Source organism: Diabrotica virgifera, chromosome 10 (assembly GCF_917563875.1).
Source record: "Diabrotica virgifera virgifera chromosome 10, PGI_DIABVI_V3a".
Lineage (NCBI taxonomy): Eukaryota > Metazoa > Arthropoda > Insecta > Coleoptera > Chrysomelidae > Diabrotica > Diabrotica virgifera.
In genome coordinates, this window is record NC_065452.1 from 56,845,598 (window position 1) to 56,855,233 (window position 9,636).

Sequence of the window (9,636 nt, forward strand, 5' to 3'; positions counted from 1 at the left end):
GTAAGTTTTCACAAAAAAGTCTTCATCACTAAAATTGAAGCTAATAAAAAATATAATAAATTGCTTACTTGAAAAACCCTTTAATGTTAATTTAAAGTAAGTTATTTGTAATTAAATATATATTTTTTTCTGCGACTGTTCAAATCTAAGGATTCAAGCTTAAATAACGGGAAAGAGATGCATTTTATAAGACTTAGGTACTAAATACTTGTCAAAGTACTTAGAAATACCTATCAAAAATGAGCTCCAGAAAAAGTTGATAGCATCAAGGGTACAGCTTTAAAACTGTATTACATTTAATCTTTCAAATACTTTATTTTTTAGATCATATTTAAAATAATAACTACAACAACACTCGATTGACGTAAAAAATGACAGATAACGAAATTTGAGTTTTTTTATTAGCAAAGATTTTACTTGTCTTTTGACTTATGTATAAATCAAAATAACGAAGATAGTAACGTTTAAGTTGAAATTTTACTACGAGAACAATGTAACTGGAGCCCTTTAACCTATTATCCTAAAAAATAAAGTATTTGAAAGATTAAGCCGGTACTTTATGTCTCGATTGTCAGCCGGTTAGTTAACCGGAGTTTAATCGGGACCCCTTTAGGGTCTCTTGAGTTGTAATAAATGCAATTACAAGTATTATTATGATTATAAATAAGAATAATAATAATACTTATAATTGCATTTATTTTGATTATAAATAAGAATAATAATAAAACTTATAATTGCATTTATTACAACGCAAGAGACCCTAAAGAGGTCACGATTAATTCCCGGTGAACTAACCGGCTGATAATCGAGAGATAAAGTATCGGGCCTAAATGTAATACATTTTTATAGCTCTTGAAATTACCTTTCAAATAGTTGGATGTGCCTGATATCATAAAAATTAACAGAGTGATTAAAAAAAAATTCATTTTTTTTGTAAAAATTTTTGGAGTACAAATTTTGATGCTATCAACTTTTTCTGGAGCTCATTTGATAGGTATTCCTAAGTACTTTGACAAGTATTTAGTGAGTGTTATAAAATGCATCTATCTCCCGTTATTTAAGCTTGAATCCTTAGATTTGAATAGTCGCAGAAAAAACTATACATTTAATTACCTATAACTTACTTTAAATTTACATTAAATGGTTTTTCAAGTCAGCAATTTATTATATTTTTTATTAGCTTCAATTTTAGTGATGAAAACTTTTTTTTGTAAAAACTTACAGTTTTTAAGTTATTTATGAAAAATCGCTTTAAAGCATGCATTTTCTTTCACAAAAATTAAAATATTTGATTATTAATAACTCAAAAAGTATTGATTTATTTTAATATCATTATATAACAAATTTTGCTTAGAATTTGTCCCTCTCTTGATTTGTGGGGTTATTTTTAATAAAATAATTTTCACCCCCGAGAAGGGGTGACATATACCCCCGGCTAAGTTGTTATTGTCAATTTTGTTTCTTGAGGTATCCTCTATCCGCTCACCAATTTTCGTGAAAATGAATGGAGATTTACCGAAATAGAAGGTCATAGTTGATTTTTACCTTCAGTGACTGCACTATAGAAAGAAAATGGAAATTCAATAATTGAGATGAGTATATTTTGCAAGCTCATAAATTATTAAACGATATGTAGTCGCCAAATAATTAATTTAAATTATTGTAAGTACAACTCTCTCTTAAGCCGGGAATATGGGATGGTTTTCTTGCGAAGGGATTGTAGCTCAATAATCGAAAGGCGCGTGATTTAAGAGTTTATTCTTAGAATATAAGCTATACGAATTAGACTACTTTTAACTTTTTTGTAAAAACTTACAGTTTTTCAGTGATTTACGAAAAACCGCTTCAAAGCATGCATTTTTTTCACGAATAATTAAAATCTTTGATCATTAATAACTTAAAAACTATTGACTTATTTTAATAACTTTATATAATAAATTTTGCTTATAATTTGTTCTTTTATAGATTTGTGCAGTTATTTTTTATAAAATAATTTTCACCATTGAGAAGGGGCGGTATCCACCCTCAGGGTAAAGCCGAAAGGTGGTACCATGTCACCTTTGTTTCTTGATGTATCCTCTAACCACTGACCAATTTTCGTGAAAATTGATGAAGGTTCACCGAAATTGAAGGTAATCGTTGATTTTTACCTGCAGTGACTGCACTATACAAAATAAATTGCATTTTACTGATCTAAATGCGCGTAATTTGGGAGCTTATAAATTATTAAATGATATGTAGTCGCCAAATAATTAATTTAATGCATTTGAAGTACAACTTTCTCTTAAACCGGGAAGATAGGGTGGTCTTCATACGAAGGGGTTGTAGCTCAATAATCGAAATGCACGTGATTTAATAGTTTATTCTTAGAGTATATAAGCTATAGGACTTATATCCGCAATACGATATATCTTAAGTTTTCTCAGCATTTTTCTCTTAAGTTAAATCAATTAAAGGGTTGTTTGGGGGTGAAGGGGATGAGCTCAAAAATCGAAACTATATAATTTCAAGAGCTCATAAATAGCTCGTAATTCTGCCGCAAAAACCGATTCAATATTCCTATTTTTAAGTAGTGAGGGGGCTGACTCAGCCCCCCACTAAAGTATTAAATTCCTGCTCAGTGGAACGAGTTCAAAATTTTGAGTTTGCGGAATATGAAAGCTCATAAATAGCTCATAAATCAGGGCTATTTGTTTTTTAATTTTTACAAGTGGGGGGGGGCAGCTCAACACAGGTTAAAATATGATACGTCTATGCTCAAAAAATTAATATATTATAACAATTAATACATAAGTAAATCCACAAAGAAGAATTACCTGTAGCTGGCTGTATACCACTAATTACAAATAAATTTAAGGAATATTAATTTCTTTTATAAAAGGTATATTTATTGAAAAATCCTAAAAAGGGCTATAATTATCACATAATGTTTTCCCTCTCTAAAAGAGCATCATAAGGTGCTGTTACAGGCTTGACATGCTGAGCGAGAAAATACATGGGTTAAAACCTTTTAAATGTTTACTGGATGTTTTACATTTGAAAAAAATTTGAGACATCCAAAGTATGGATATAATCCCTAAGGCTACGGCTCCACGGGCGAGAAATTGACGCTAGCAGTAGCCGTAAAACGAACTTAAGGTTCCGCGGAACGGAATAGGAATAGCCGAACTGAACCGACTACGCACAAGTCCTGTAGTCGGTGCAGTTCGGCTATTCCTATTCCGTTCCGCGGAACCTTAAGTTCGTTTTACGGCTACTGCTGGCGTCAATTTCTCGCCCGTGGAGCCGTAGCCTAAAGATATGGCCCTGGGGCGTTATGTGACTCCCACGAGGTACGTGGGTTGCTAAATGAAACATACTATGTGTTCACATTGAGTTGCCACTCACCGTTCTCAATGTGAATACATAGTATTGTTCACTTAGCAACCCACGTGCCTTGTGGAAGTCATATAATATTCCGGAGCCATATCCTTAGGGATTATATCCATCCTTCAGATTTCCTAATTATTTTTCCAATGTAAGACATTTAGTCAACATTTAAAAGGATTTAACCTATGTATTTTTAAAATGTTGAATGGGTTGCATATGTGAGTTCATTTTAAATGAATGAAGTAAAGAAACACAGACGTACTCACAATCTTTTAATTACTTCGACGACCGGTTTCGATCTCTACAACATACAGATCATCTTCAGGTCGGCGTTACAAGTGATTAAATGCTACAATTAAAGAAAGCCAGAGTTAGAACAATGTCTGGTTGTGTGAAAACTAATAGAAAGCCCAAAACTTTGAAGAGTATGTAAATGTTGATATTTCAGAACAGCAAACAAATACATACGTATGCATGCACATGAGCAAACAGATACTCATTAATCATGCACACGCACACAGTTGCTTGTGGTTTATGACTATTTGTTAAATTACATAAAACTTAAAAAAATTAAATTGACTATGTGTATGCACTTGTACGATTGTAAAGGTCTTTGCTCTTAGATGTTTTTGAGCTATCGGCAAAGGTCGAAGTAAGGAGATTGACAAATAGGAATCAGTTGCAAGATTGTATTGTTCTCAGTCGAAGGACTGAGGGGTGTCAGTTCGTTTATATCAATGTAGGTGCCTAACACTAGAAACTTTAAATGTAGAGAAATATAGGAAATTTGATTAATTTGATACAGAATGGTCAAGTTAAAATGCTGGTTAAAACCAGTGATTATTAAAGTTGCTCTGAGAAAGGGGGTGGAGGTTTGGGGTTTGTTTAAGCTATTGTATGATGATGTATATTCAGAAAATAATGAATTAATAATTACAGGGTGTAGGCACCTACATTGAGAAATTTAAAACAATAAATAAATTAACATAACACAAGACACAAAAACACATAGGATTTATCACAACTACATAGAAAAAATAAGTGGATAAAAATTTTGGTAAGGAGTAGCACTACATTTGTTGAATTCACTGTAATAATTGATTGTTTTAATATTTCAAATTTGTTTTTTTTTGTATTTATTTTGAGAGGGAACAACTGACAGTTTTAAGTCAACAGGAGGTTAGCTGAAATGTCAAATTCTTCTTCTCAAAATTTTGTTAGTGGTTGTCAGCTTTAGGTCAAAAACCAATTGATATGAAATATACAAGAATAAATATTGTTAAAAATATTACATATTAAATAGCAACATCCATAAGCGTTATATGTAACAACTATTATGAACTGATTCTGTGATAAAATACAAATTTACCAACTATGTTAAATTAAAACACGAAAAATAAATGTATTTTTATATAAAACGAATTGTAGAGTGAAAGTTAGATAATAATAACGACATTTCGAAAGCAAAATCCGACGGAAAAGCATATGCTAAAAATAAATACAAAAAAAAAATTTGAGATCTTAAAATAAACAATTATTACAGTAAATTCAACAAATGTAGTGCTACTCCTTACCAAAATTTTTATCCATTTATTTTTTCTATGTAGTTGTGATAAATCCTATATGTTTTTGTATCTTGTGTTATGTTAATTTATTTATTATTTTAAATTTCTCAATGTAAGTGCCTACACCCTGTAATTATTAATTCAATATTTTCTGAATATACATCATCATACAATAGCTTAAACAAACCCCAAACCTCCTTTCTCAGAGCAACTTTAATAATCACCGGTTTTAACCAACATTTTAACTTGACCATTCTGTATCAAATTAATCAAATTTCCTATATTACTCTACATTTAAAGTTTCTAGTGTTAGGCACCTACATTGATTTAAACGAACTGACACCCCTCAGTCCACCGACTGAGAACAATACAATCTTGCAACTGATTCCTATTTGTCAATCTCCTTACTTCGACCTTTGCCCATAGCTCAAAAACATCTAAGAGCAAAGACCTTTACAATTGTACAAGTGCATACACATAGGCAATCTGCACTTTAGCTGCATTTACGAACTTTCCATCCAAGCGTTGTCTTTCTCATAGCTAACACATTTATCTCTGTTCCACATAACACATCTGCCTTCAGGATCCATTCCAATTCACTGTGTTTTGACCTACGAAGCATGTCCTCCTACCTAGTCCTTCACCTAGCTAACCTACTAGCATAATCTGGACGTTTAAATATGTTATTGATAAACTTACAACTCATCCCTTGTAACGGCATGTAAGTAGAACAAAAATTCAAAAAATTTAAAAAATTTTAAAATTTTTTAAAGTTTAATGTAATTTAACAAATAGTCATAAACCACAAGCAACTGTGTGCGTGTGCGTGCTTATGTATTTGTTTGCTGTTCTGAAATATCAACATTTACATACTTTTCAAAGTTTTGGGCTTTCTATCAGTTTTCATACAACCAGACATTGTTCTAACTCTGGCTTTCTTTAATTGTAGCATTAAATCACTTGTAACGCCGACCTGAAGATGATCTGTATATTGTAGAGATCGAAACCGGTCGTCGAAGTAATTAAAATATTGTGAGTACGTCTGTGTTTCTTTACTTCATTCACTATGTATTTTTAGTGGCTCGGCATGGCAAGGCTACCATTGACGACGCTATTTTTAAAAAGCGAAAACGTTTTGTGATAATTGTAGCCCTTTTAACGGTTTTTAAATAAATGTGACTTTTATAAAGGAAACTTTAAATAAGTATATATTTTTGAGCAGGTTTCCATAATGATATTGCTGTTATTTATTCTTTATATGGAAAATATCGATATAAAACTCATACAATAATTGTATTCTTACTTACCAAACCTCTAATAATCCTCCATAAATCTTTTATTTTGTACGCAAATACGAGAGTCTCTCAGGCGCCATGCGAGTAGCGATCGCATGAAACTTGGAGCGCCTGGCGGAGAGGAGGATTAACCCTTATCTAGGCAAAGTGAGTACGAAAGACCCGGGACCGGGACCCCACTTAGCTTGTCATAATTTCATAAAAAATACTTTTCAAGTTTCTTAATTAATGAACTCTTCCAGAAGAGTATTTGCTTTAAATTTCTATATTTACTTCAAACTATTTCTTATAATGTAGGTAATCAAATAAAATTACAATAGATACAAATTTTATATCAAAGTTTAGGTGATAACAAAAGGTATTTTCAAGAAAGTATATGCTTCATATCAGAGGATAATGGTTTAAATATTGAAGAATAGGTCATTTTTGCACACAATTTATTTTATTTATTTTATAGTGCTTATTTACAATGCAAATAATATTATTTTGCGAATTTGTTTTTCAATCTTTATTTATAATTATTATTTAAATAAAATAACGTCAGTGATTCTCAGATCGGGTTTATTTTTCGAAACCATCAAGAAAAGGACAACGGCGTATCTGGATCACATCATGCGAAACGAAAAATACCAGTTCCTTCAACTGATAATGAGGATAAAATTGAAGGCAAGAGAGGAATAGGACGCAAGAAAATGTCCTGGCTCCGAAACATAACATGGACACGCAATGGACAGGGCTTAACGACATACAATCTCTGATACACATTGCAAGAAACAGAGAGTTAATGGAAAATGTGATCGCGAACATCAATTAGTGGATTTGCATTTGAAGAAGAAGAAGGAAGAGAAATAAATTAAGGATCAAATTTAATTTAGTAAGTCTTAAATGAAGGCTTTTTTCTTCAGCTTTGCAGATCGGTTGCTTCTTGATAGAGCTGTCAGCTCGTTATTTCTTCTTCTTATTTATCTAATTCTAGTAAATTTTATTGGTTATTTATTACCGATATTTTGTGACTGTATGTAAGCTTTGTCCATAAAATTTTCAAATTTTCAGTGACAATCAAGCATATTTCTATTTCTATCTATTATCTATTGCTCATGTAAGTTTTGCCCAAGAAACATTTTGCGCAGTATTTTCAGCTCCCAAATAACAATTCTTGGTGTTTTTTTTTGTTGTCACCCATGTTTTAGAAGAATTCATCACTATGGGCATTATTACGGTCTTGTAGGTCCTTAGTTTTACTCTTCGGAATACGTTTTTGCTTGCAACCCATTGAGAGCATATTATATACGCGACATAATTTTTTTCTGTATTTCTTCTTCACAGTTGGGTTTGCTTGTGAGTACAGTTCGTAACTACTCAAATCTTTTAACTTCTTCGAATTTATATTACATTCCCTTTGCTGTTGTCATTGTTACGAATTTCCCCCGAACGAATTGCTTATTTTTTCATTCCATATATTTCGTTTTTGCTTCTTTTATATACAAATCTTTGGTTGCTGATCCACTTTGGTTGCATGAATAATTCCATTTACCAATATTTTACCAATAGAAATATATTATTATATTATGTGTATATATGTGTATATAATATTATATATTATATATTTTTACCAATAGGAATATATTATTATATTATGTGTTCTTCATACCTAATTCAGTAAATAGCCAACTACTGGTAGACACACGAAAATATTGGCGAGTTTATGTGACTTAGTTGCACTTTATTATACTCTGTTACCAGTCTCATTTGTGGTTACAATGGTTATATTCTCGCTGTCGCTCGGGACCGGCTAGTGTCTGAAAATTTTGTAGGAGCGACGGCGTAAGCGCGCTATGTATATCAGTAGCTCTGTTACCAGATTTAAATTTGGTTACATTACTTATAAAAAGTGTGCGTGCAGTTAACCATGGATGAGTGTCGCTGCGTAATCGATCAACTACTCGAAAAGTAATTTTCCTTGTATAAATTTGAAGAAAAAAATGAGATTATTGAAAATGAAAGACCTATTTTAAATAATTTAAAAAACGAATAAAAAAAGTAGTTCGATATTTTAAATTCAGTTGGTACAGTAAAAATCCTTGGTTATGTTGTTGCAAGAAAAATAGACTGTATTGTTGGCCATGTCTTCTGGTTTCTACAGAAAAATGGGAGGACCAGGTTCACGACTTAAATAGTTTCAGAGTTTTTAAAAGGAGACATGAAATTTCTCCGTTACCTGCATGTAAGATGTATACCCAATTTGATTCAGTTTGGCAAAACAAGAATCGAAAGTTCTCTTAACGAAGCTTTTAAAGCAAATATTGCTAAACATAATGAGTTGAGTTGAAAAAAATAGATAGATAGTTATATCCTTAGCACACTTATAATAGATACCGTATGTTTTTTGGCCAAACAAGAATTAGCGTTTCGTGGCCATTTTGAGGGCGACGACTCTGACAATCGAGGCAATTACAGGGAATTGTTAACATTAATTGCCAAAAAAGATAAAAAATTTTGCCAACATCTAGAAACATCAACTGTTTTTTCGAGAGTTTCAAGTGATATACAAAATGATATTATTGAAGCTATATACACATTTAGCCATATCTTCATTTTTTTAAATAAGATTTTTTGCATCTGGTTTTGGTAACACTTTAGAAAAAGTCACGCGTCGCCACTGTGCTGCTCTCTCTTCGAGTTTCATGACTGTTTCCATCAGTTATATTTTGCATCTAGCCAAGATTATCAAATCGTCAGCAAATGGTGACGGCTCATATTTTTTGTGGTAGATTAGACCTGTTCTAGTAATGTTTGCTTCCTGTATAACCTTTTCTAATATTATGCTAAACATTATGGATGATAATTGATCACCCTGCCGCATTCCATCTTTGACTTTAAAGCTTTCTGTTATACTATTGTTTATCTTGACTTTATTCACTGTCCTTTGGAGAGTAACTTTATCATTCTAATAATAATAAGCTTTGGACAAACATCAATACCTTTCAATGCTATGAATAGTTCCTTTCCTTTGACTCGATCAAAAGCCTGTTTAAAATCAATGAAAAGAACCATCTTGTCTTTATTGTATTTATCATTTTTCAGCCTGTATTTTTCATTGTGTGTAGACCTGATCTACAGACTTCTGCCTTTACTGAATCCACACTGATTTCTTTTGTTTGCATCTACACTTTGATATAAAATTTGTTCCAACCTGTACGGAATTGCATTTTGATCTTATTTTATTTGATTAGGCTATTATGATTTTAGACATTAATACGTCGAAAAATTTTGTTACAGTGTGGTAAAATGATTTATTTCCGTGGAAAAACTTTATATCTGTCAGAACAAAAACTGCGAAAATCACGTACATCTTTTATGACAATAAATTCATTGTGTCACTATCGATAGGGACTGATTTTATTGCC